The 26,113-nt window shown below is 40.5% G+C and overlaps 1 protein-coding gene across 6 annotated transcripts in view; it reads right to left on the bottom strand.

Moving 5' to 3' along the window:
* The window catches only part of LOC138827442 (protein dispatched homolog 1-like), a 165,286-nt gene extending 142,998 nt beyond the window's left edge, over positions 1-22,288 (bottom strand). For 2 of the 6 annotated variants that reach the window (XM_070022934.1, XM_070022932.1), the window contains exons 1-2: positions 22,146-22,252; positions 15,098-15,157 (exon numbers count right to left, since the gene is read on the bottom strand). The gene's annotated coding sequence lies outside the window, so the exon portion shown is untranslated. The other 4 variants (XM_070022933.1, XM_070022937.1, XM_070022939.1 and 1 more) reach the window with 4 other exon arrangements.
* Positions 22,289-26,113: the final 3,825 nt, after the last annotated feature.

The raw sequence follows: 26,113 nt of genomic DNA, 5'->3' as shown, positions 1-26,113 counted from the left end.
TACAGTTACAGATAGCTTTGTTTACCATTAACATCTTAAATTTTTCAAAAGGGGCAACTGAATCCAGATTTCAGAAGCACTGGGGACCACTAAACCCTAAGCCCCAAGTGAAAGTCAGGTGGAAGGACCCCCTGACACAACAATGGAGAGGACCTGACCGCCTAGTTACTATGGGCAGGGGATTTGGATGCGTTTTCCCCATAGGGGAGTCCGCTCCCATTTGGATCCCTGCCAGGAACCTAAGTTTTTACCCATTTCCTCTATACAGGAGGATGCCCAAGAATAAGCTAAAGACAAAAGCCAGAAAGACAATTATTAACCATCCCCAAGGGCAACCAGCCCTTGAGAAGCTCTCTTGTGTTCTCTAACAATTGCAGATGGCGATACTCCAGATGTTGGCTGTCCTGACTCTCCCGATCCTGTGAACGGCCCTATGGAATCTACATCAACCTCAGCGAGTGACCTGGGCAGTGATCAACGCTGGCAATGCAGAAATCGTCAGGAGCACCACAAGAGAAGCTGTCCCTTCGACCTGGTTGCCTGACCTTCATTTTGATCACCACCCTATGGACTATTTAATATTTTTTTAGGAGTTAATTATTTTAATGTTACCTGCTTTAATTGTTCTTTTACTAATTGCTTGTATAGCGGCATTGAATCCATACTTATTGTTAAACAACCACCTTTTGTTATGCTTCCAGCTTAGATTTTGTCCAACCCCACAGGCAAATAGCTGGATTAGAACAATCCCCACCTCTGGACTCTGAAGTGGCAAAGACTGCTATCCCATCCTTCACTAAGGTTAAAGGACTAGTAGTGACATTTCCTGGCCTGGGAATGCTTTTGCTGATGGTTTTTCTATGCCTTCCTTGGGTTATACGTGCACTGCAAAACTCTTATGAGCTTAGCCAGCCAGTTATCAAGCTCCAAATGAATGAATTTCCCCCCCAAGAGGAATCGCAGCCAGAGACGGGTAAGAGGGGGTGTCAGTCTGACCAACCTAAGACAGGGCCTTCAGCTTCGCTCTGAAGAAGTTCCCGATGACCGGTAAGGCAGACAAGGCGATCCACCCAACCTAAGACAGGCGGGTTCGCTTCTTTAAGCAAAGATGGGGGGAGATGATGTTGGGAGCAATTGGGAGCTGACAGTAAAGCTCAAAGGTCATCTTGACTACTGTGCTAGCTTAAAGGCACGTACAAGGAACTGGCTTACTTAAGACACCAGGTGCCCAGGAATTAATTGAACTGCTTCGGACATTTCTAACTGTGGTGGGACTGATGTTTATTACTGTGCTAGGTGGGTCTGTCATTAAAACAAAAAAAAAGGGGGAATCTGTGGAGCACATGGGCAGCAAAGATGGCGCTGGGAGGGGGTTGAGTGGGCAGAGCCTAATTTACTGAAGAGCACATGGCCAGCCAAGATGGCTCTGGGAGAGAGTAGAGTGGGCAGACCCCAATTGATCTTCTGATCAGTACCTAACCAGCCCGTGAAGGCTCAGGTGAATGATAGGGTGTGACCTTGACAGTGATTGGTTCCTCTTCCTCCCTTACCATACCACCCACCCTCTTTGTCTTTAAAAAAGGGGCTGCTCTCTGTTAATAAACGAGTTTTTCTGCCTGCTGGATTTGGCTCCCCGCTGTGTCTGATTGTCTCCTGGGCTGAGGGAGGCTAGGGAACGGGGCGAGCGCCGCACTTACCTTTCCTCGGACCCCGTCCGTCTTTTGTGGGACGGACGAAGACCCAACAACTTGAGCCATAGCACCACTTCTGGCTTTTTCTGCTTGTGTGATGCTGAGGAATCGAACCCAGGGCCTCATGCATGCAAAGCAAGCACTCTTCCACTGAACCACCTTCCCAGCCCCAGGAAACAATCTTTTAACTGTTGAGAACTAAATAATCATATTGAAATACAGATTAGGGAAAGGTAATTAGTGTGTTTTATTCAAGTTCAGGCCTTTCATCAAATGAGATAGGTTACCATTTAAAATCTCCTAGAGATCAGAAGTAAAAATACACAGTAGTGGGAAATATGAGGTATGTTTCTGGGTGCTACTGCTTTATAGAACCATGCATGCACTTGGCACCACACCCAGAACCAGCATCTACATCCTTCCTCTCATTTTTCAAGGTCTACCTCATGTACCTTTTCTGGCATTCTTCCCCTAACCCTGCTCACCTCTGAAATGTTAATACCACAGTTATGTAAGTTATTCTTATATTATCATGAAGCCATTCTTTCCCACACATAGTCTAGGTTATATTTTCTTTGTTGTAAATCTTAGGGACCCCAAAAGATGTACTCCATTCCAATCAACCCTTGTAAAACGTCACTAAGGGTACTCTACACTGTATACAACAACAGCATCCACAGAACAGCCACTATAGGGTTGAAAAAATATTCCAAAATCATTCCCTGATGATTCTTTTCTAAGGTCCAATCTACCTAAAATATGCAATAGTTATTTCAGAAGGAAAAAATGGAAAATAGGTCAAATACAACTTTGGATGTATCAATAGGTTTAACAGCTTTCCCATCTGTTTTTAGCAAATGGTACTTCTACAATGGAAAAACATTTATAATAAACTTTTGACTTGATCCAAGCATTTGAAATCTTTCTAATGACTATCATCAATGTTCAGAGATCAGGATGGCAAAGTGCTTTAAGAGTATGGGCTCAAGAATTAGAAAGCATGGGTTCAAATCTCAGCTGTTTTCCTTTAGTTATATAACTCAACCTCTCAGACTCAGCCATTGTCTCCAGAAAATGAGCATACTAAAAGTCATTATCACACAGGTTGTTTGAAGGTTTGAGATCATGCCTGTAGCCCTGAGGCTAATACATGAGAAACAGCCAAGGCTACCATCAAGGTTTGTGTAAACACCCTCTATAATGTTCACACAACAATAAAATGCCTTAATGAGCATTTATCATAATGTGTCCCTGACAGTAGAGCAGCACATACCTTTACATTTAAAACTGTGTGGGGAATGGACACTATGTTAAAAATGAACTAAAGACCTGGTGGATGGGGATGGCAGGGAAGAGAGAGAGCTAGGGAAGGGGTGACACTGTCCAAAGAAATACCCTCTTCACCTGACTTATATAACTGTTACCCCTTTATATTTACCTTTATAATAACAATAAAAAAATTTTAAGAATAAAAGAAAACTTTCATTCCCCCCCAAAAAAGTTGCAAGATAGTAACATTTTATGTATATCATACAACACACTTGTTATACCAAGTCTTTATTCACTTTACCTAACATACTGTCAACTATATGACCAAAGCTTTTTTAACAGAGGAAAGGAAAAAAACTCCAACAAAGAGTGAATATGATATAACAGGTACATCTTACAGTCTGGATAACTCCAATATAGTTCAAGAGGACTATTCACTATTTATGTCAACGATACAACTTTAAACCATGTCAAATTAATGATAAAGCAACCCTTTCAAAGTTTGAAATTTCCTTTTTCTCAATGAAGCTACAGCTGACAGCTGATATGTGAGTTTACAAATAACTCAACAACCAAGATGGGTCTGGTCTCTCAGAAATCTATGAAAGGAAAATAACATATTTAGTCTAAAAATAAATACTAACATCTGACATCTGGAATTCTTATTTTATACCAGTGAAATCCACTATCAAATGATATATAAACTGTTACAAGTTTTCCTAGAAGAAAAATAATTTCCTCATTCCTGGGGCCCTACTGTGCCCAGCACAGTATGAGATATTCACAAGTACTACTTTTCATCCCAGTAACGATGCTGTATGGGAAGTAATATGTATTATAGCTGACCAAGAAAAATTCAAGGATGTTAAGCAACTTCCCAATATCAAATAGCTCATGTACAAGAGAGTCAGGAGAACAGTTCTTTCAAAGAAATTAACTTAAATGATACACTTAGCCCATTGAAAAGAATTACAGGAATACTACCAGAAAACATACAGGCTTATCTATCACCTGTCTCTATAGGAACACTAAGTCATAAAAATCTAGAGGATAACATTTTGAAAGTACATCATGGATAGTGAGTCACATATGTAGGCCTCACATGTGCTGGAAGTGGCAGAGTATCTCAATAATGGACCTTCTGTGCCCCGTTTGGGCCTAGATCATCTTGCTCTGCGTCAGCCAAATGCCTTTCCTGTGTTTCTTCATTCAACTGTTATGTCTCAATTTCTGGCCATCTAACTCACATGACCAAACATTTTTCTTTTCATTATTTCTATCCTCCTATTTCTGGCAATTATCTTGTTTCTTTTCAGTTGAGGAAAACATAGATCTGTGACGTTCAGGGAGTTGACTTATCTACCCAGCTACAGAAAAGGCTGCTACATTCTGTTTATACCATCTTTTTCAGAGGTGGAGAGGAATAACCAAACTTCTAAAAAAAAAATATAAATAGAAAAACCAACAAAAAATTTAACCTAGAATTAAAGAAAATGAAGTCAGCATAATTTTTGAGGTGCAATGGTAGAAAACAGACAAGATCCTGCCCTCACTGAGCTTTCAACTTCAAGGCCTACATTGTAGCAATAAGGTACCAGATGAAGATGAATGCTCCAAAGTCTGTATTCAGTAATTAAGACATACTGGATGCCTCCAATGCCACCTTATATTTAAACATAAATTATGGAATTTTATAAAATGCTTCCTGGGAATCTCATTCTAAGCTTCAAGGCAAAAACCTATAATAAGATGACTGTTCTCTCTTAACTAGCAAGAAAATAGAGGGGAAACTACATTTCTTTGTTGGGGTTACACAAATAATAAGAAAAAGAGTACAAACTCAAACCCAAACTCAAACTTCTAAATCTAGGTTAACTACACCAAAAGTCTCTTAAGGAAAAGCAAGCCTGGCTCATGCCAAGTGAATTCAGAATTCAAACCTGAACGTCTGAAATGATAGCCCATACAACAATTCACAGTTCCACACAGTCATGGCAAAGCAGTGGTCACATAAACAAAGTGTTCAACAAACTAAAGGGTCAGATATCCTAAACAACAAGGCACAGCAACAAGCCCAAGCCCTTAACAACATCCTGCTCAGGGCAAGCCCCGTTGCTGACATTCCTGTGACAGACAAGTCTAGCAACAGAGTTTGAAAATGTAACTACACTGGTCAAAAGTATCAGAGACCAAAAGGCAAATTATAGTAATACATAATACTGGAAACAAAAAGGTAGTGATGGGGTATTCAAATATCAAATATCATCAACCCAAGATCAAAACCACAGTAGTATTCCCCCTACACTTTGGCCACATAAATACAAGTTCCTATGAGGTTTAACTTATGAATATCACATTAAAAGTTGACTCTTAAGGTCTAGTAGGGATCCATCTCTCCTCTGTTTAAACTGAGCTGTGAAGGCTGTAATTCTGCCTAACCCTCATGCTTTCTAACTCATTTCTGATTTTAAAAATGAATAGTAATAACCAACAGATCTCTACCTTGCCTTTGCAACAGCCATTCCTCACTCCACACTGTTATACAACGTTGCCAAACAAAAACCCTGAAGGTTATCCTATAGCCTCAGACATGGGTACAAGGATATTCAGAGGAATTCTGGAAAGCTTTTGTTTTTTTTTCATTTCAACTTACTTAAATTATAAACTAAAAATGCTCAACTTAACTTATATTTAAATTTAACTTATGGGCTGGGAAGGTGGCTCAGTGGTAAAGTGCTTGCCTTTCATGAATGAGACCCTTTGTTGCATTCCTCAACACCACATAAGCAGAAAAGACCGGAAGTGGCACTGTGGCTCAAGTGGTAGACTGCTAGCCTTAAGCTGAAGAGCTGAGGGAGAGCACCCAGGCCCAGAGTTCAGGCCCTAAGACTTACAATTAATTAATTTAACTTAAAGTTAAACTTAACAATATCCAAATAAATCAACTTATTTAAATCAATCCTACATTTTCAAAATCTCTTGTATGTAAGCTTAGTGCTACCACTAAGCTGCACCTCTAATCCCTCTACTGAAATACTTATATGTGAATACTAAAATGTCTGTTAGCGATGATTACATAATTGCTTACAAATCATATGGTCAATAACCAAAACAGGAAGTTCTTAGAAAAGTTTCTTAGACCTTGAACATCCAAAATTTTCATAAAAACAGACAAACTTATCAATGAACATTTGAAACTTAGAGGTTACTCAGCTATTAAGCAGTAAATCAGGACTTAAACATGGAAGTTTAGTTCCCTCCAGGCCTGTGCTCTCTTCTGCCTAGTTGATACCTGGCACCTAATTGATATTCAACTGGTTATCAGATGAATAAATCAATCACTTCACTATTTCATAATCTTTCACATTTTCTCAGGATGGTATACTATGTTCTATGTGCCCCACTATTTATCTTTTTTCCCCACGTACTAAACCAAACTGGACCCTAAAACACATTCTGCAATTCTGCACCATCTCTCCTGCTCCCTCTACTTGTTATTCCAGGAACTTTTGTCCATGTACTAAACCAAACTGGACCCTAAAACACATTCTGCAATTTTGCACCTTCTCTCCTGCTCCCTCTACTTGTTGTTCCAGGAACTTCACTTCTGTGCCTCCAAATCTTATCCAGCCCCAGGTCAACTTGTCATAAAGTTTCACAAACATTTTTGTCCTGTGATAATATCTCTCTTATCTGAACCACTTCAATTCTTACACTTAGCAACTAAAAGCTGTAGGGTTTTTGTGGATAAGAGATAAGAAACTACAACTGGTTATAAACTATACCCAGTCTCAAACATGGTTCCTTAACCATTACAGGCATTTAGTATACACTGTTAACTGAATTTGAGATCTACTACCTGTGAAATAATCTCTCAATATTTTACATGTCATTACACGTGGAACTTTAATTCATGATTCCACATGTTTGTGTATACATAAAATGATAAACTATGCAATACTTAAAAGACACTAGTATTTCTCACTAGAAAATAATGCTGAAGCTGGGCACCAGTGGCTCATGCCTATAATCCTAGCTACTCAGGAGGCTGAGATCTGAGAATCAAGGTTCAAAGACAGTCTGGGCAGGAAAGTCCATGAGACTCTTATCTCCAATAAACTGCTCAGAAAACCGGAAGTGGTGCTGTGGCTCAAGTGGTAGAGCACTAACCTTGAGCTGAAGAGCTGAGGGACAGCACTCAGGCCTAGAGTTCAAGCCCCACAACTGACAAAATAATAATAATAATAATAATAATAATAATAATAATAATAATAATAATAATAATAATAATGTTGAAATTCCCAATATTGAAACAAACCAGCTTTATCAGAAAAGCATTTCACAAGCAGGTCGCTGGTGGCTCATGCCTGTAATCCTAGCTACTCAGGAGGCTGAGATTTGAGGATCACGGTCAAAGCCAGGCCAGGCAGTAAAGTCCGTGAGACTCTTATCTCCAATTAACCACTGGAAAACCGGAAGTGGTACTGTGACTCAAGTGGTAGAGCGCTCACCTTGAGCTGAAGAGCTGAGGGATAGTGCCCAGGGCCTGAGTTCAACCCCCATGAAAGAAAGAAAGAAAGAAAGAGAGAAAGAGAGAAAGAGAGAAAGAGAGAAAGAGAGAAAGAGAGAAAGAGAGAAAGAAAGAAAGAGAGAGAGAGAGAGAGAGAAAGAGAAAGAGAGAGAGAGAGAGAGAGAGAAAGAGAGAGAGAAAGAGAGAGAGAAAGAGAGAGAGAAAGAGAGAAAGAAAGAGAGAAAGAAAGGAAAAGCATTTCACAATAACTGAAGGCTATTGATATACTAAGGTTCTACTCAACTTTATTTCTTTTGCTGCAAAAGAAATAAAGGTTTCGAGCAGTTTGAATAGAAAATGTGTTGAACACATTGTAGGCATCCAAATCCATGTGCCTCTCATAGATGCTTCACAAACGTACATTTATTCTAGATGAATGATGACCAGATCTAAAATGATGCAGAAGTCACAATTTCAGATGTTGATTACCATCTCTGAAAAACAGTCACCAAATATCACAGAGGGTTTGGTTTTATAAAAATGAAAGAGTCGATTAGCTTCAGCCAAAAGCTAACTGGTAATAGCAGGGATTGTGTAAAGAAGATCAATAAAAAAAAACACTGCAACTGATTTATGAAACAGTAACCCCTCTGTACATCACCTTTATAATAACATTTTTTAAAGTTTTCTACTTAAAAAAAAAAACTGCAGAAATCTTAGCACTGAAACTCACTTTTTTTTAAGGCGGAAGGAAGGAAGAAAAAGAAAGGAAGGGAGAGAGGGGAAAAAGTCTCAATATCCACACAAAAATTACACAATCTTCTATTCATTGCAATGGCCCAAAGAAAGAAAAATTCAATTGACTTACAATGAGTCCTTTGAAACAGCTGCTTGATTTCATGGACAAGTTATGTGGTTTGCAAGACTTGAAGATCAAGTCAGTGATATTCACCAAGTCACATGGGCCACTTAAGGGAAAGGCACAGAAATATCAATCTGGAGTTTATACTGGCTGTGCAAATGAATGTACTTAGTCCTTACCCAACATCACTGCTCACAAAGCATGCCATTGTTTCCCTTCCAATGCTCATCTCTTCTATCAGCACTGAGGAGCACTACAGCCAAAAACACCAAATTAACACCACCTGCTACAAAACTAGTACCTAACATTAACATTAATCAAAAAAAATGTCCTTTAAGCACCATTTCAACTAAAATGCTATCTTTAGGAATATTTAGTAAGCAAGCAAAATAGCTTATGTAGGTAATATAGTACAGATTATATGGAAACAAGACCATAAAAATCACTGCTCTCACATGATTTTCTGCTTCTGGATGTTCCCCTAAAAGTTACTGCTAAATGAAAAAACAGCACACACATCATTCTGAGTGGCAAATAATTGTTTTTGTTCAAAGAAAAAAAAAAGAACTAAACCTATGAAAGAAAACTCTAACAGACATTTTTTAAAGTTGTATTTTTAAGCCTAACATACTTCGAGAAACACGTTTTCTAAAAACTCACTTGTAGAAAACTGATTAAGTAGGGATATCATCTTTTTTAAATCTTCTTTAAGATGCTATGTCTTCAGAACAAACTTTGCAGAGATTCCAATACAAATAAGTCTTGACATGTTCATGGTAATTGTAGCCTTCATGCCATAAATCTTCTTAGAGTTCTAGCTCCGACCTGAGCTTGTGGCCTGGCACACCAGACACTGAGCAAGCAATTCAGAAAGCCTGATTACCTTAGAATAAAGTACAAAGGAAAACAATATTTAGAGGCTGGTTAAAAGACTCATTCTCAAGCCAGGTGCCAGTGAATCATGCCTTTAATCCTAACTATTCAGGAGGCTGAGATCTGAGGTTTGCAGTTTGAAGCCAGACCAGGAAGTTGAGAGATCCTTTACCTCTAATTAACCAGGGAAAAAGGCTATATTGAGATGTAGCTGAAATGAAAGAGTGGTCATGAGTGAAAAAGCTAAGTGCCAGCAAAAGACCCTGAGTTCAAGGCCCAGATGGGTTCTCAAAGTTTTCTTCAACAAGGCAGCTGGGTACAAGGCTCCAGGAAGGGGAATGTTTAAATATCACTTTCTGGAAGCCATTTAGCGCTTCTCTTTCAAACAAATGTGTATTTCTTATGACTCTCAATGGAAGAGGTTTGACAGTTACTAGCAATGGGCACACTAGAGTAAATTATACCCAAAAGCATCTCCACATTCCTCACCTCTCAGGTTAAATGGCAAATACACTAAGCAAGCAAGTGACAATGTAGCTTCATTCTGGCTGGGGGCTGATCACCTAAAAAATGCTCTACTGAGCCGGGCGCCAGTGGCTCATTCCTGTAATCCTTGCTTCTCAGGAAACAGATCTAAAGATCATGAATTGAAGCTGGGTGCCGGTGGCTCACGCCTGTAATCCTAGCTACTCAGGAAGCTGAGATCTGAGGATCACGGTTCAAAGCCAGCCCGGGCAGGAAAGTCCGTGAAACTCTTATCTCCAATAAACCACCAGAAAACCGGAAATGGCGCTGTGGCTCAAGTGGTAGAGCACTAGCCTTGAGCTGAAGAGCTGAGGACAGCACTCAGGCCCAGAGTTCAAGCCCCGCAACCGACAAAAAAAAAAAAGTCATGATTTGAACCCAGCCCAGGCAGGAAAGTCTGTGAGACTCTCTTCTCCAACTAACTACAAAAGAAAAAGAAAAAAAGGCTGGAGGTAGAGCTGTGGCGCAAGCAGTAAAGTTCAAGGACAGGACCCAGGCCCTAAGTTCAAGCCCCAGGACTGGCACCAAACAAAAAAAAGCTGTACTGTACTGAATACAATTTAAATCTTTTTTAAAATATATGGCAAAGCCAGAAATGCAATATAATAAATGTTACAAGGGCAGAAATACTTCAGAAAAAAAAAAAGCACAAAGTGCTTATTTTTTATTTGGCTCATGGGGCAGAATGGGGAAGGACTATGGCCTTGTACAAATAGGGTAAAAACTGTCAAAACTTGAGGCCCAATACAGAGAGACAGAAAAGCGACCATCCCAAGAGACCACCCGATATTATGTCTCACAGAGGGATAAAACTAAAAAGCAAATCATCATATAGCTGATACGTGTGAAACAATGGTAACTGGGAAGAAACACTTAAGTTGTAGGTAGTCCTCTGTGCCACTAGTCAAAGTAATTATAAGTTTTGGGTGGAGGTGAGGGTGATGTTATAATCTGTGAGGGACATATTTGACATTCAGTTTATTTTGAATATATTTAGAAAGTAGTTTTTACACTCTAAGGCAGGGTAGAGTGGCTCATATCTGTAATCCCAACTACTCTGGCAGTAGAGATTAGAAGGGTCATGGTTCGAGACTAGCCTGGAGGGGGGAGAGGGGGTGAGGAAAGGTTGTAAGACTCCATCTCCATTGGTTAAAAAGCCAGGTGTAATATGTGTACCTGTCATCCAAGCTAAAAAGGAGGCACAAGTTAGGAGCACTGAAGACCAGCCTAACCCAGACAAAAACATGAGACCCCAAAAAAGGAGTCTCAAAAAAGGAAAAGAACTAGAGGAATGGGTGGAGTGGTAGAACACTTATGTAGCCAGTGAAAGGCCCTAAGTTCAAATACAGTGTCTGCCTCCTGAATAGGCAGATTTATAGCCTGACAGGACTGAGTTTTTCTCCACAGCAACTAGTTGTGAAATAGGTATACCAGCATTTAAATTTTGTATTAAAATTTTCTTTCAATTCTCTATTTTTCTGACTATACTTGGTGAAAACAACATATAATAACATAAGGTGAATTTTCTATAATCACCAAGATGACATGGTCTTCTTCTCTGGAATGCTAAAAACTACAAATGTTTTGCAAGAGACCAACTGGCAAGCACTAAAACTTAAGAAGAAATTTTAATTACAATGGGAATGGAAAATCCTGCACATATACACAGATTCTAATAGAAAATGACACAGGAGAGTGAGTGGAACTCACACATAAGACTGTATTATACATAAAACAGAAGGATCAGTTTGATGAGTACGAGAGTCAGTAAAAACTGAGTCCCTGAAGTCAGGTTGGCTGGATTCAAATCTCAGCTCTAATAATTAGTGTGTAACTTGGGCAAGCTATTTAGCCTCTATAACCCTCCATTTCTGTCTCTGCAAAATTGGCATAATGGCCCTTAATAGGATTCGAGTGAAGATTAAATTAGACATAACACATGTAAAATACTTAGCACAGTGATTAGCACAGAGTAAATATTTAATAATTGTTAGTTACCTTACACTTTTTTTTTACCTTAAGTTTTTTTTTTTTACAAGATGCCAACAGAAACATCAAAAAATACCTTAACAAGCTGGGCACCAGTAGCTCATGCCTGTAATCCTAGCTACTCAGGAGGCTGAGATCCGAGGATCACAGACCAAAGCCAGCCAGGGCAGGAAAGTCCATGAGACTCTTATCTCCAATAAATTACTAGAAAACCAGAAGTGGGGCTGTGGCTCAAGCGGCAGAGTACTCACCTTGAGCTGAAGAGCACAGGGACAGCGCCCAAGCCCAGAGTTCAAGCCCCACAACCGACAAAAAAAAAAGTACCAAAACAGTGGTTAAAGAAATTCCATTTTGTGGTCAGATAAGTTATGTGAGGCGAAATGAACCCCAAGATAAGGACTCAAATGTTTTTTCTTTCTTGCTATTGTTACGAACATATTTATAAGATATTTCTTTGTTGCTTTGTATGTCCCTCCCCCATGGTACAACCCCTATTTTCACTGTATTTGATGTTGGTATAATTTGTGGCGGGGAAGGTGGACCCATTCCAACAATGAGATATATAAGACATTATGTCAAAAAACGAACTTTATAACTTTGGCACGTGGCGGGGTGTCATAGGGGTGGGGCATGGAAGGGATGGGAAGGGGAAACAAAGGAGGAGGCAACAATGCTTGATAAGAAATGTACTCATTACCTTGCCCATGTAACCCCTCTATATGGAATTTTCACAATAAAAAATAAATAAATAAATAATGTTTAAAATGTTAAAAAAAAAATTCCATTTTAGTTACCTACTTCTTGAGGGAGTAGGCAATTCCATCATACAGTATTCGGCAAATACAACAGCCTGAAAACCAACAGCAGCCACAAATTAAATCATCAAAAAATTATTAGTGTAAAGGTGACTTCCACTGTACTTAATTGAGCCCAGCACTCTAACAGCTAATAATCAGGTTATAGTATTAAGGGACTAATAACATATTTCTATGATACACTGTTGCTAAAATGACCATAAGAGACAATGAAGAGAGTTAATCAGCCACAGTACAGTCAAAAAGAAATTAAAAACCATCAACCTATACCCCCAAATGGTATGACTGCTGTGGGATATGGCAACTGTGTGACAATGTATTAGCAACATAGGCAATTCAAAAGAGCTTGGTTCTCTCAGGTTCCAATGAGTAAAATAAGGGTCTACTGCAGGTAATCCCAAAAGTTCAATATACATTTGATCTTTTTTCAAAATCAATTTTGAAAACTACAAATTAAAAAACTGCACATATTAGACAAGTACAGTAGCTTATGATTGTTATCTTCCCTGCTCAGAAGATGGAAATCAATAGTTCAAGGCCAACCCTGATGATGTTAGAGAGACTCTCATGCCAACAAATAAGTACACACTTACTTGGAACACATTTGTCATCCCAACCACTGAAAGGCACAGGAAGGGGGACTGCCTTTGGAAGCCAGCCTTGAGCAAAAATGCAAAACCGTATCAAAAATAAGTAAAGCAAAAAGAGGCTTGGGCATGACTCAAGTAGCAGAGCAGCTGCCTAGCAAGCAGAAGGCCCTCTATTGGTACACCAATATATTTAAGCAAAAATAAAAATGGAACCTTTTTTAGTGTGCAACCTGGAGTTTTGATATATGACTTTGATAGAAATTGATGCATTTGACAACATTTTTTTTAAATCCATTCCTTGAAAAAGTAGTATCTATATCTAAAACCTAAGAATAAAAACAGCAAAGGAAAGACGCAATTCTTGAGTTCTTATGACATCCCGATCTCCTCTACCCCTACCCTCAATCTCCTCCCCATATCTACACTTCCCCACCCTCATCCCTACTCTCCCTACTCACACTTTCCTCCTCATCCCCACCCCCTACTTTCATCCCCAGGAGGAACTATGAACAGCTAATCAGCAGCAGCAGCCATCAGCACCACCTGGGCAAGCTTCTAGGGCAGAAATCTAATAACTACTTACTTGGTAGCCATTAATTTACTCCCATTTCAAAGTGGCCTTTTTATCTAGGTTTAGAAAGTATAAGACGCTCTTAAAAAAAAAATCTGCAGCAGATGGAAATGAATTCATCATTACCCTCCATTATCCCTTTCAGCTGGCAATAACTTGTGGTTGTAAAGCAAAGAAAAAAAGAGTTTGGGGTGATTTTAATCAAAGCTTGGATTCTAGCCCTGCCCTGCAGCATGCTGTAATATGAGAAATGTTCCAGCCTTGCATTCCAATAGAAATGAATTTTTATGTGACTGGCTTCCAACATTAACTGCCACCTCTCCTGCGCTATTGTTCTTATCCAGGCAGAGGTTATTTCCAAAGCACATACTACGTTCAACTACATTGGGTGCCACATTACAGTGCCATCCCTGAAAAATCCTGATCAATAATAAACTGACTGATTTAACAAAAATTTGAAGTGGGACACATAAACTAAAGGGAATACAACTTCTAAAAGTGCACAAATGAATATCTAGAATCAGCATGTATGCTGCAAACTCTAAAAAGTATTTTAGGTATTATGGTAGTAGCAACTGAGGCAAAGAACTTGATTTGTCCAAATATCTACCTTCTATAAGAATTGTTGTGAGCACTTGACAGGATACTAAATACCTAGTACTGCTGGGCATGTAATATATGGACAATAAGTATGAGCCATCTTAACAACATTTCCAACCAGAGGGACCTGTTCACTGGTGACTTTTTTTCTTTTGCAGGAAAATTTTATCCAATAACATGTATTACTATTCTGAAAAAGAAAGACAAGTTCCCTGGGAAACCTCATAATTTGACAACATGTAAATTAGAAGCATTTCTCTAATGGCAAGTTGGAAGATAGTAAACCACAAATAAGGGGTGAGAAATACTTCAGAAAGAGTATATTTAAGCCGGGCACCAATGACTCATGCCTATAATCCTAGCTACTCAGGAGGCTGAGATCTGAGGATTCTGGTTCAAAGCCAGCCTGGGCAGTAAACTCCATAAAACTCTTATCTCCAATAAACTACTAAAAAAAACTGGAAATGGTGCTGTAGCTCAAGAGGTAGAGTGCTCGCCTTGAGCAAAAAGAAGCTCGGGGACAGCACTCAGGCCAAGAGTTCAAGCCCCAGGACAGGCAAAAATAAAATACACACACACACACACACACACACACACACACACACACGTGCGCACATACACATGCACACACACTTAAGAGTATATTTAAACAAGCAATTCAAGTATATGTATGTACATATGTGTATGTCTATATGGGGAGAGTAATTTATGTACATATGAGTGTGTGCGTATGCGTTTGTGTGTGTGTGTGTGGTGATTATTTAAGGATCTGGAGAAGGGAAAACCCAAGAAGTAGCTGTACCTGTTTGTCAAAGATCCTGTTTCCTGTTTCTTCCATTATTCTTCCTCCTCTTCTGAACTCCTATAGAAAAAGAAACATGCTCTCTTAGATGAAGGGAGGGAGGGAGAGAGGGAGGGTAGAAGGGAGGGAAGGAGGGAAGAAGGATGGGGGATAGGAAGGAGAGGAGAGGGGAAGGGAGAAGAAAGGAAGGGAGGGAAGGAGGATGGATCTGAAGTAAAAAGTAAAAAAGTAAACTCAGGGATAAGTAAGAGTAACAGAGGGAGTGAAGCTGACAGGGTATATTGTTCACATTATAGAAATAAAAATGTCACAATGAAACTTCTCCTTGTGTAACAAATGTATGCTAATAAAAGTCAAAGAAAAAATAAACATATAACCTATGTATATTAAGTCACTTATTAATTCTTTGAGTTTACTTTGCTTTAAAGTATATATAACTTATATAATGTTACCTTGAGATTATGTCTACCAGTCACTCCACATTTTACCCTGTATTAATCACATACTTCAGGCTAGCTATAGGAGGGAAATCACTGGTTCCTACGAAGACTATGTGCAGTGGGTATATGATGTTAATTTTGCCAGTAAGGCAGAATGCCGAAGGGCTTTATATATAACTTACCCAACATCTCTCTTAACTGTTCTGAGACTGCAATTGATCATCAAATGGCACAATCATAACCAGAATTCAGCCAAAATTCACACCTGAAATCTGGCAACTTTCTAAACTTGGGGAACTACTTAGCTCTTACAATGCCCTCAAGAATCTGGGAAGTTCTGAGAGGGTTTCCAAATTCCTAACCTATGTTACACACAGAGCTCTTGAGTTTATCAGCACTGAGATAACTTCTCTTGGTCCTTGCATTCTCTGTCCTTAAGGTCTGTGGGAATATCCCCTGTAAATCATCTTGTGGGTAGCCTATATTTACTTCCAAAATTGTTCTAAGCTTCATGAGTAGCACTGTGTGTCTCAGAGCATATGTCATCCATGTGGACATCTCACATCCTACTTCTTTCTACTCATCCTCCCTACATGACAGTGAGTATCACCACTTTGTTTTGTGTGTGTGTGTGTGAGTGTGTGTGTGTATGTGTGCGTGCAAGCGAACGAGCAAGTGAGCGAGTGAAAGAGAGAGAGAGAGAGAGAGAGAGAGAGAGAGAGAGAGAGAGAGAGAGAGAGAGAGAGAGAGAGAGAGCCTGGGCACTGTCCCTAGGCTCTCCAGCTCAGGACTAGCGCTCTACCACTTGAGCCACAGCACCACTTCCAGTTTTCTGGTGGTTAATTGGAGATAAGAGTCTCTCTTACTTTCCTGCCCCAGCTGGCTTTGAACTATGAGCCTCAGATCTCAGCCTCTGAGTAGCTAAGATTACAGGCCTGAGCCACCAGCGCCCAGCAACCTCCTTTTTCTTATGTATCCATTTATACTACTTTAAAAGGAGACTCAAAGTCATCTTTTCCTTAGAAAGCTTGCCCACCAAGACTGGCTTCACTTAACTACAACCACTCTGTGAACTAGAAATCAAGAGATTGAGGGGTCTAATCTTGGTTCTTTATTAGCTGTGTTACCTGGGCAAATCACTCATCCTTCTGGAACCAGTATCTCAAACATAAATGAGGGGAATTAGACTAAATAAGCCCCAAACTAATTCCTAGCTCTAAGAATATTTGATGTGATATATATATATATATATATACATATACATATACATACATACATAGCATAAACAGTGGGAAAACTTGAACTTTTTAAATGTAAAGCATTAATAGCACAAGTAAGAGAAAATAAATTTCAAAGAATGGCAAGGACTGAATATTCAGTTTCCTGTTTCCTAATCACTATGCAATACTTTGCACGTCACACCTTTGTATAATATACCAAAGGTATTTAAAATGCTCTAGATTAGTTTCATATCAACATGGCTATTTGACCTCACCCAGTTATTTAATCAAACACTAGTTTAGGTGTGAAAAGTTTATTTTGCCTGAAGTGTATTTTTGCACATGTGGTTAATATCTACAGAAGGTTAATAATGTAGGTAATATCAGTAGGACTCATCTAATCAGTTGCAGGTATAATGAGCAAAAGCTCTTATTTTCCAGAAATGAAAGGATTCTGCATCAAGACTACAGAATCAACTGCTACTTGAATTTTCAGCATGCTGGACATTGTAAAATGTTGCACATTTTCCTTAATTGAATGAACTAATATCTTAAAACGTTTTTTAAGGACACATATGCTGAATATATTAATTCTATTATTCTGGAGAGCTCTGGCTGATCACCAACATAGTGAAAGTTAAACTAATGTCTTTTCTTTGTCAAGTAAAGTTTAGTAGATGGCTGCATCTTGTAACTTCTTTAAAATAATATTGTAGCATTTTAAATAAATGCTGATTGGATCTTATTGCTATTATTTTTGTTTTGGTTTTTGTCAGTCGTGAGGCTTGAACTCTGGACCTGGGCACTGTCCCTGTGCTTTTCAGCTCAAGGCTAGCCACAGCTCCACTTCTGGTTTTCTGGTGGTTAATTGGAGATAAGAGTCTCAAACTACAAACTAGCAATATTATCAGCTCACTATGATCATGAGTCACCATAATCAGTCCACTATAGGCCCTGACTCAACACAAGCTTTCAGGAATAAGTAATGAATGCACAAGACATAGGTAAATAAGTAACAAAACTGACACCAAAATATAGCTCCACAGGCTGAAACACTGAACTTCTAAAACACATGCAGGATGAAATTTAACAGAATATACATTATTTGCAATTTTATCTATTCACTATGAAACAGTCACTTACTTAGTTTTGAAACACAGGAGTTGGGTTTGATACAATCTATATAGTCCTTAGTTTTAGAAAGTAAAATTTGGTTGGGGATCCCCTCCCACTGCCTGTGCTTCCTTCCCAGCTTTGACTCTCCAAGTTCAGTCAGGTACAACATCCCTTGTACCCAGTCTTTTGCTGCTATCATGTTTTCACCATTCACCACTTCTGATGAAAACATCAGTGCTGAAAGAAGCGATTCCTATTGCAGTCCCTCTCCCTAACTGTCACATAAACTTCACCTTAAAGAGGCTCTCCCAGGGCATTCTCATGGAAGTTAGAGAGACACATTTCTTCCCAGCCACTGTAGGCAAAAAGTAGCATATATGTGTAGGATATTTTTTAACTACCCTTAAACTAACTAAAAGTCTGGTGTATTATTACCAGGAGTTGGCAATTCTAATCCACCTCAGTCCTAAAATACTCTTACAATCACAGTGAATAGCTCCTACCCTTGCCATGCATATCTAGTAATGGTCAACTTTCCCTAGCTCTCACCAAATGTTTTATCTAATTGTTTGTTGCCTCAGAATCTAAAAAGAAATCACCATGTGTTTTCTATATTATTTATAATTGTGAAGTGTATCCTGCCACAATTATTCAAGTTTGAGAATAATTTAATGTGATGTCTCACTTTAAAATTGGGTAGAGTCCATCTGTATAACTGCAAGAGAAAGGTATGATTTAGCTCTAAAACTATTTTTAAAGCAATAACAATCTAAACAAGAAGTTCGTAATCACAAATCCCTGCTTAGGAGCAAGAAAATGTCTAGAGACTGGTGGATTCAGCATAATGGCCAGGACTGCAGTCTTGTTTATCTGCTCTGATTCCCTTTTGAGTTATTCTGATGCCTAGGCCATCTTAGTCACTATGAAAGAAAGGCAATGACTTGGTAGAGAGAAAAAAAGACAGAAAGTGACTATAAAAGAAGAGACTCCCGGGCTGGGAAGATGGCTCAGTGGCAGAGTGCTTGCCTTGCATGCATGAGGCCCTGAGTTCGATTCCTCAGCACCACATAAGCAGAAAAGGCCAGAAGTAGTTTTGTGGCTCAAGTGATAGAGCATTAGCCTTAAGCTGAAGAGCTGAGGGACAGCGTCCAGGCAGAGTTCAAGCCCCGTGACTAACAACAACAACAACAAAAGAACAAGAAGAGACTCCCTCAGCCATCCTAGCTGGCTGTTTGCTATTTCTCTATCCAAAAACTATTTCTCAGCTATATCCAATTCTTCTGATTCTAGCAAGTGGCAAGGAATGGCTTTCTAAGTAGGATATGCATATAAGTAAAAATATATTTTATAACAAAATTGATAACCAAAGGCTATGAACTCAAATCACTCAATACAGCAACTTGTTTGCTATCTTACAAACTGTAGCTAAAAAAATGCAAACATTTTACTGTGTATGTATGAACACTGTCTCGGCTTTCACTGGAAGTTCTTCATATGCAGAATGCAGTATTTCTACATTGCAGTAGAAATAAAAAGAAACGGAATCCATTCATGCAATAGTAATTTGTTGTACCAAATATAAAATTGCTACTGTTGGTTCTGTTAAACTGTAACAGACAACTGAATCCTACAATATTAAAAAAACGTATCTAAAGTAAAGCTAAGAAATTTACTCAACAACTAGAACAAAGAACAAACATTCCAAAGATTTTCAAACATACCATTCAGATACCCTTCAGATACACTGAAGGGAGGTGCCCTTCTGTTTCAACCATGAGCACGTCTGCTACCATGAACTAAAGCCTGAAGACTTGAAGGCATGAATTAAAGCTGAAGACTGGCATAAGCTGTCAGGTTCTTCTGTCAAAAAAAACAACTGCAGGCTGGGTGCCAGTGGCTCAGCCTGTAATCCTAGCTACTCAGGAGGCTGAGATCTGAGGATCGTGGTTCAAAGTCAGCCTGGGCAGGAAAGTCCACAAGACTCTTATCTCCAATAAACCACCAGAAAACTGAAATTGGTGAAAAACGTGCACGTGCACGCGCGCGCGCGCACACACACACACACACACACACACACACAGAGGAAAAGAGGGAAGAATATAGTTTTGGAATGCATGGATGTGTGAACTTGAACTCAGGGACTCAAACACTTGCTTGGCTTTTTTTTTTTTTTTTTTTTTTTGTCTGTCGTGGGGCCTGAACTTTGGGCCTGGGCGCTGTCCCTCAGCTTTTCAGCTCAAGGCAAGCGCTCTGCCATTTGAGCCACAGCACCATTTCCAGCTTTTTCTGCTTATGTGGTATGGGGAATCGAACCCAGGACCTTATGCATTCAAGACAAGCACTCTACCACTGAGCCACCTTCCCAGCCCTGCTTAGCCTTTTTTTTTTTTTGGTTGTTCACAGCTGGTTCTCCACTATTGGAGCCACATCTCCATTCCAGCTTTTTTGCTGGTTAACTGGAGATAGAATCTTTGGACTTTACTGCCTAGGCTGCTTTGAACCTTAACCCTCAAGTCTCAGCCTCCTGAGTAGCTAGGATTACAATCAAGAGCCACCTGGCACCTGCCTAAAATATGAATCCAAGATTGTGTTGTTAAAGTAAAAATCCTCTCAGAGAAACATTATTGTGTATTTAATAAAATGAGACTGTCAGATGTGATGGCGCATGCCTGTAATCCCAACTACTGGAGATGCAGAGATCAAAAGTATCAAGAGTCAAGGCCAGCCTAGGCAAAAAGTTACCACCACCCCATCTCAACAAATACACTACGTACCTCACTATCTGAGGCTGCCTAGGCAAAAATCAAAGGCCTTATTGGAAAAGCAATTAAATTTTTTTTTTAAAAAAAAGCAGGGGACTGGGAGCATGGCTCAAGCAAAAGCCTAACAAGCAAAAGGTCCTCAAGCACAAAGTCCTGTACCACCAACAACAAACAAAAGGAAACATCACAGTGGTTAATTCAATAACCTTAGAGACTATATAATTTGAAAACATCCCTCACTATGCTCATTTACATGTTGAAGCGCTGTTGGTGATTAGGCACTATTTTACACTTGCCACTACCATCTGTGCTACTACACACTGAAACTCTGTATCTCGAGCACAGATTCAAGGCCATCCAGAAGTGAAAATAAGCTACCAAAATACCAGGATACCAAAGGATATAAAATGTCCTTGTTTATTTGAAAGAGTATGAATCATACCATCACAAGTTACCTGTAGAAACTAAGAAATTTGGGCTGGGAAGGTGGCTCAGTGGTAGAGCGCTTGCCTTGCATGCCTGAGGCCCTGGGTTCGATTCCTCAGTACCACATAAAGAAAAAAGCCTGAAGTGACGCTGGGGCTCAAGTGGTAGAGCGCTAGCCTTGAGCTGAAGAGCTGAGGGACAGCGCCCAGGCCCAGAGTTCAGGCCCCGCGACCGGACCCAAAAAAAAAAAAAAAAAGAAAGAAAATTTAAAAATAAAAACCCTAACAAATGACAACAGGGACACTCAAAACAAGCAAGATAATCGTTAGCTATCAACCTTCCACCAATGACAGTATCACGGCTTGCTGTAGTTCCTAATTTGAGATAGAAATCCAATTCACTGAACATCTAAAAATGTACTGCAACGCAGGGCACAAAAACAAGGAGCAATATCACGACAAACGCTGACAGCACTAGTTTTCTCAAGATGATCACAATCCATGACAAAGAAAATCTGACAACCTAAACTCAGCAAGATAGTTAGTCCATAAGGAAAAACTTTGGTTGGCATGCTGGTCTAAATGAGAGCATTTAAAACTACCCGTCTGACAAAGAAAGGCAGCCCTGAGTGGCCTGTGGATGAAGAATCAAGTTGTCCTTAGAAATGTAAAATATCTTCACGAAATCCACACGGGGGGAGCCTTCGTTGCAAATGGATTCAATGGAGCTCAGCATCCAACCCTTGTCGGATCACCTCTCTGATCTCCGTTAGATTGAGACGTCCTTCGGCAGCCCGGCCCCCCTCCAGACTCTGCCTTCGGAGACCAACCCTGGCCACCCTCGGACACGCCGCCCGGACGCGGGACACACCCCCATCCAGGACTCCCCGGTCCTCGAAGACGCCTCTCCGCCCCGTGTCACCGCCACCCCGTCCCGGGGCCTCTCCTCCCCCGGGGCCCCTCACGCCGTCCCGCCGGCTCCGCGGCCCGCCCCCCTCAGCTTCCCAGTCCTGGCCGCTTCCCCAAGCCCGGGGTCCCAGCTCCCGCTCCACCCGCGCAGGGAGCGCCGCCTCGCCAGTCCCTACCCGGCCTCTGGTCCCTTGGCGCGAAGCGACAGCACGCTCCGAAGCGTCCACACAGAGGCGACGGCGAGCGCCCAGGACCCACGCTGTGGCTCGGGCTCGGGCTCCGAACTCACCTCCAGTCAGAGCTCCCGGATCCAGGCTGGAAGCCGCGCTTCCGCCTGGCGCGGTGGGCGTTCCCCAGCCGGACAGGAAGTTCCGCCCCTGCCCGCTAAGGCCACGCCCCCCCGCTACCCCTCACCACAGTGAGAGGAGCACCGGGCAGATGTGCGGGCTGCGTGCAACCCGCTCAACCTAACCGAAAGAAGGGCAGGCCCCAGATGCCTGCTTCTTCTCTTGTTTCCGCTCTTTCCAGAGCTTCACTCATCCTATGGACAAACGCTGGACCAAGCGTCTGCTCTGCTTAAGCCTTTTGAGGAACACCCAGTCTCACCTACTGACCTCTGTCCTCACAATTTAGTTGAAAGTCGTTATAAATAAAAACAGTGCTTAATCTCACCTCGAGGCAGTATTTCTTCTTTCATTAATTCAGATGTCTGTCATCTACTGTAGATCACTCATGAATCACCAGGCAGGCACTGCTGTGGGTGCTGCGGATAGAGCAATGCACAGAGGAAAGCAATGAACTACACATATATTACATGGGGAACAGCGGCTGTCCCTCATCGCTGGGAGACAGACAGACAGACAGGCAGGCAGGCAGACAGACAGACAGACAGACAGATTACTCAGGTCTGTGCAAACAAGTGCAATAAAGCCATCTAATGTTAGGGGAACTCCAGCAGTGTGATGAATTAGGCAGAGAAGGCCTAAAAATGTTGCCTTCAGTTGACACTAAAATAAAGCAAGTAGGAAGGGTAAAGCACAAGCAAGGAGAAGGACTTGCAGAGAGGAATAAAAGGAGTGAGTACTTGGTTTTCACAGGCACGCATGAAAACTCCATCAGCTCAGGAAGGTTTAAGATCCTGGAAACAAGAGCAAGCAGAGACCAGGACACATCATGAAAACTTCCACATCTTCTGCTAAGTAATTTGGTATTGAGGCTGCATACAACTGCATCAGTGGGGAAGCCTGGCACACACAAAAAACTGAATCATGAAACTGATTAGAATGAATGTTCTAGTCAAGGAAAAATATGAACCTGAATAGGGAGAATGATGAGGATGTGTTTGGCCTGAGGGTGCTTGCTCAAATGGCCATATGTAGATGTGACGATAGTCCTATGAGAGATGTAATAAATAGATGTTCTGTGAAATGTTTCCTTGTACTTCACAACAATTCCTTTTTTAAATAGGAATGACTGACATATGCAGTAGAAGCAACTCCTTGAAGGATCACATATTGCACCAGCGGCCATGTCCTAGGTGTTTGAGGTAGGTCTGAAGGGAATCAAAGGATATTAGCCTCTGGGTGCTCTAATGGGAATGGAAAACAGACAAGTAGGTCATTGACCCTGTTCCCGGCCACATAACATTAACTCAGAGATGTGAACATCCTAAACCACATCATTTCCTTCATGTCAGGAATTTTAAGCGTAGTATAAGACAATGAAGGTTGCCATGAGAACTGATCCGTATGCCACTTGTACACAGAGGTTTTAAAACAAGAAGAGAGTGATTAGGTTACAATCATTTCCTAAAATCATGAGTATTTCACCCACCAGCCACCCAAACTCTTGGAAAAAATAGACCTTTTTCTGACAGGGATTCAGAGCAAGATACTGAGTGTTCTATGTTAATTTAGTGATAAAATGTCCATGTAGGAGTATCACTGTGGAAATGCATGTGGACTAAGGCTATATACCACCATATTTTCAATACAAGCCCATGTTCCTGCAAGGAAATAACTTCAGTTGCAATAATTAGGAAACAAATGGTAACTAAAAGTAGAGAAGAACGACACGTGGCCTTACAAAAAACAAGCATGCAATAAGTATTTGTTAAATTGTTCTATTGATACTCTACCAAAGTTCTCATCTCTCATTAAGTCATCCTAGAGAACTCAAACTGCTTTGGATCCCATAGCAAGGATGTGAGAGAGAAAAGTCTGACTCACCATGCTTTGGGATATGCTTTTCCACCTCAGGCACTTTTTCAGTACAAGCTTTTGTTTGTTGTCATCTGTGGACTAGATTGCTTGCCAGCCAGCCCCAGCTACTCCACGTTGCTGCCAGTTGTTCCCCAAACTTCCCTGCTTAGGTTAAATCCCAGCCTTTTCAAGTACTGGCTGTGTGTTCTTAGATAATTTACCCAACCTCTCTAGGCTTCAGCTTCAGCATCTTAAAATGAGGACTAAAACTTACAGCAGTGACCTAAATAAGTTAATGTAGCTAAAGCACTTACAAAGCATATCAGAACTGCAATATAAGTGAGAGCAGCTTTTATTGCATTGAAAACACTAGTTGGCTTCATCTTGTGTGTATAATCCAGTTTCATAGTAGATGTAGGTTTTCCTGCTCAGTCACTCAAGTTTTCTTTCTAGACTCATCCTCTACCTTTTCCCTCTCTACTTCTCCACCAAATTGCCTGTCTTGAAGTCCTCCTCTGACAAAATCAACTTCTGTGTGTGTGTGTGTGTGTGTGTGTGTGTGTGTGTGTGTGTGTGTGTGTGTGTGTGTGTGTGTGTGTGTGTGTGTGTGCATACCTATACTGGGTTTATACTCAGGGCCTCAGGCTTCTGCTTGGCTTTTTCACTCAAAAAAACCACTTGAGCCATGTCTCTACTTCTGACATTTTATTGGTTGTCTAGAGATAAAGAGTCTGTATTGACTTTTCTTCCCCGGCTAGCTTCAAACTGTAATCCTCACATCTCTGTCTCCTGAGTAGCTAGGATTACAGGCATGAGCCCTACAGCTTTAAAAAAATCTATTTTTATTTCCATGAAACAGACTGCAACATACCCTGTCACTGCTGCCACCTCTGCTGTCTTTCTGATCTTCACTTATTGAGCATCTTTGATGTAGTTTTCTTTCCATCTGGGCACTTCTTTCTGCCTCTTGTTCAGCTGACACATTCCTGTTCAACCTTGGAGACCCTTTCACACGTGACTTTATGGTGCCTCCGGAGGCCCTCCAAGAGGACATGATGAGTCTTGTCCTCACTCCGGAGACTTCAACCTCTGCCATGTTCATGATCACACTTCACATGACCTCACACGTTTACAGGCCTGCCTCTCCCCACAGGAATTCAAACTCCCTGGAGGGCAAGAAATACACCAGAATGGACAGCTATGTTTTTCAGTGATCACTAAAGCTAGTGTTTGAAAGTGGTATATGCATGAACAAATAAATAAATTCCTGGCACCACTCAAAACAAACAGAAAAAAAAATCCAATATTTGAGAGCTTCCAGCAGTATCTAAGAGATGGTCTTCCTCCAATGCTTTCATGATAAAGGGCTGAGAATGACCCACTTTTCAAAGGACCTGACTTCTCACTCGAAGATTCAAGAAGAACCTGGGGGAAGGAAAGCTTGTGCATGTGAGTTTATAGAATTGTATTGGATAGAAATAAACTCAAATCAGGTTCTAGTTCTATCATTTCATCTTTTATTTTTGAGCCTAAACTGGGGCTTGAACTCAGAGCCTCATGTTTTCACTTGGCTTATAGCTCAAGGCTGATGTTCTACCAATCAAGCTATACCTCCACTTCTAGCTCATTGCTGGTAAATTGGAGATAAGAGTCTTTTGGAGTTTTCTGCCCAGAGTGGTTACAAATTATGATCCTCAGATATCAGCTTCCTGAGTAGATAGGATTACAGATGTAAATGACTAGCACCTGGCTCTTATGCCATTCAAATATTAAACTAAGAAGGTATGAGTTTGTATGTCTCTCTCTATATATATATGTACACAAATATGTGTATACATTTCTCTGTTTATATACATGTATTCATATACATATAAACATATATCATACCAAAAATTAGTTCTCAGACAAATGAATGGTACAGAAGGTCACAGAAAGATTTCCAC

The sequence above is a fragment of the Dipodomys merriami genome, unplaced genomic scaffold (assembly GCF_024711535.1).
Source record: "Dipodomys merriami isolate MVZ:Mamm:240054 unplaced genomic scaffold, mDipMer1.0.p SCAF_156, whole genome shotgun sequence".
Lineage (NCBI taxonomy): Eukaryota > Metazoa > Chordata > Mammalia > Rodentia > Heteromyidae > Dipodomys > Dipodomys merriami.
This window is presented reverse-complemented; position numbering and strand designations above follow the sequence as displayed.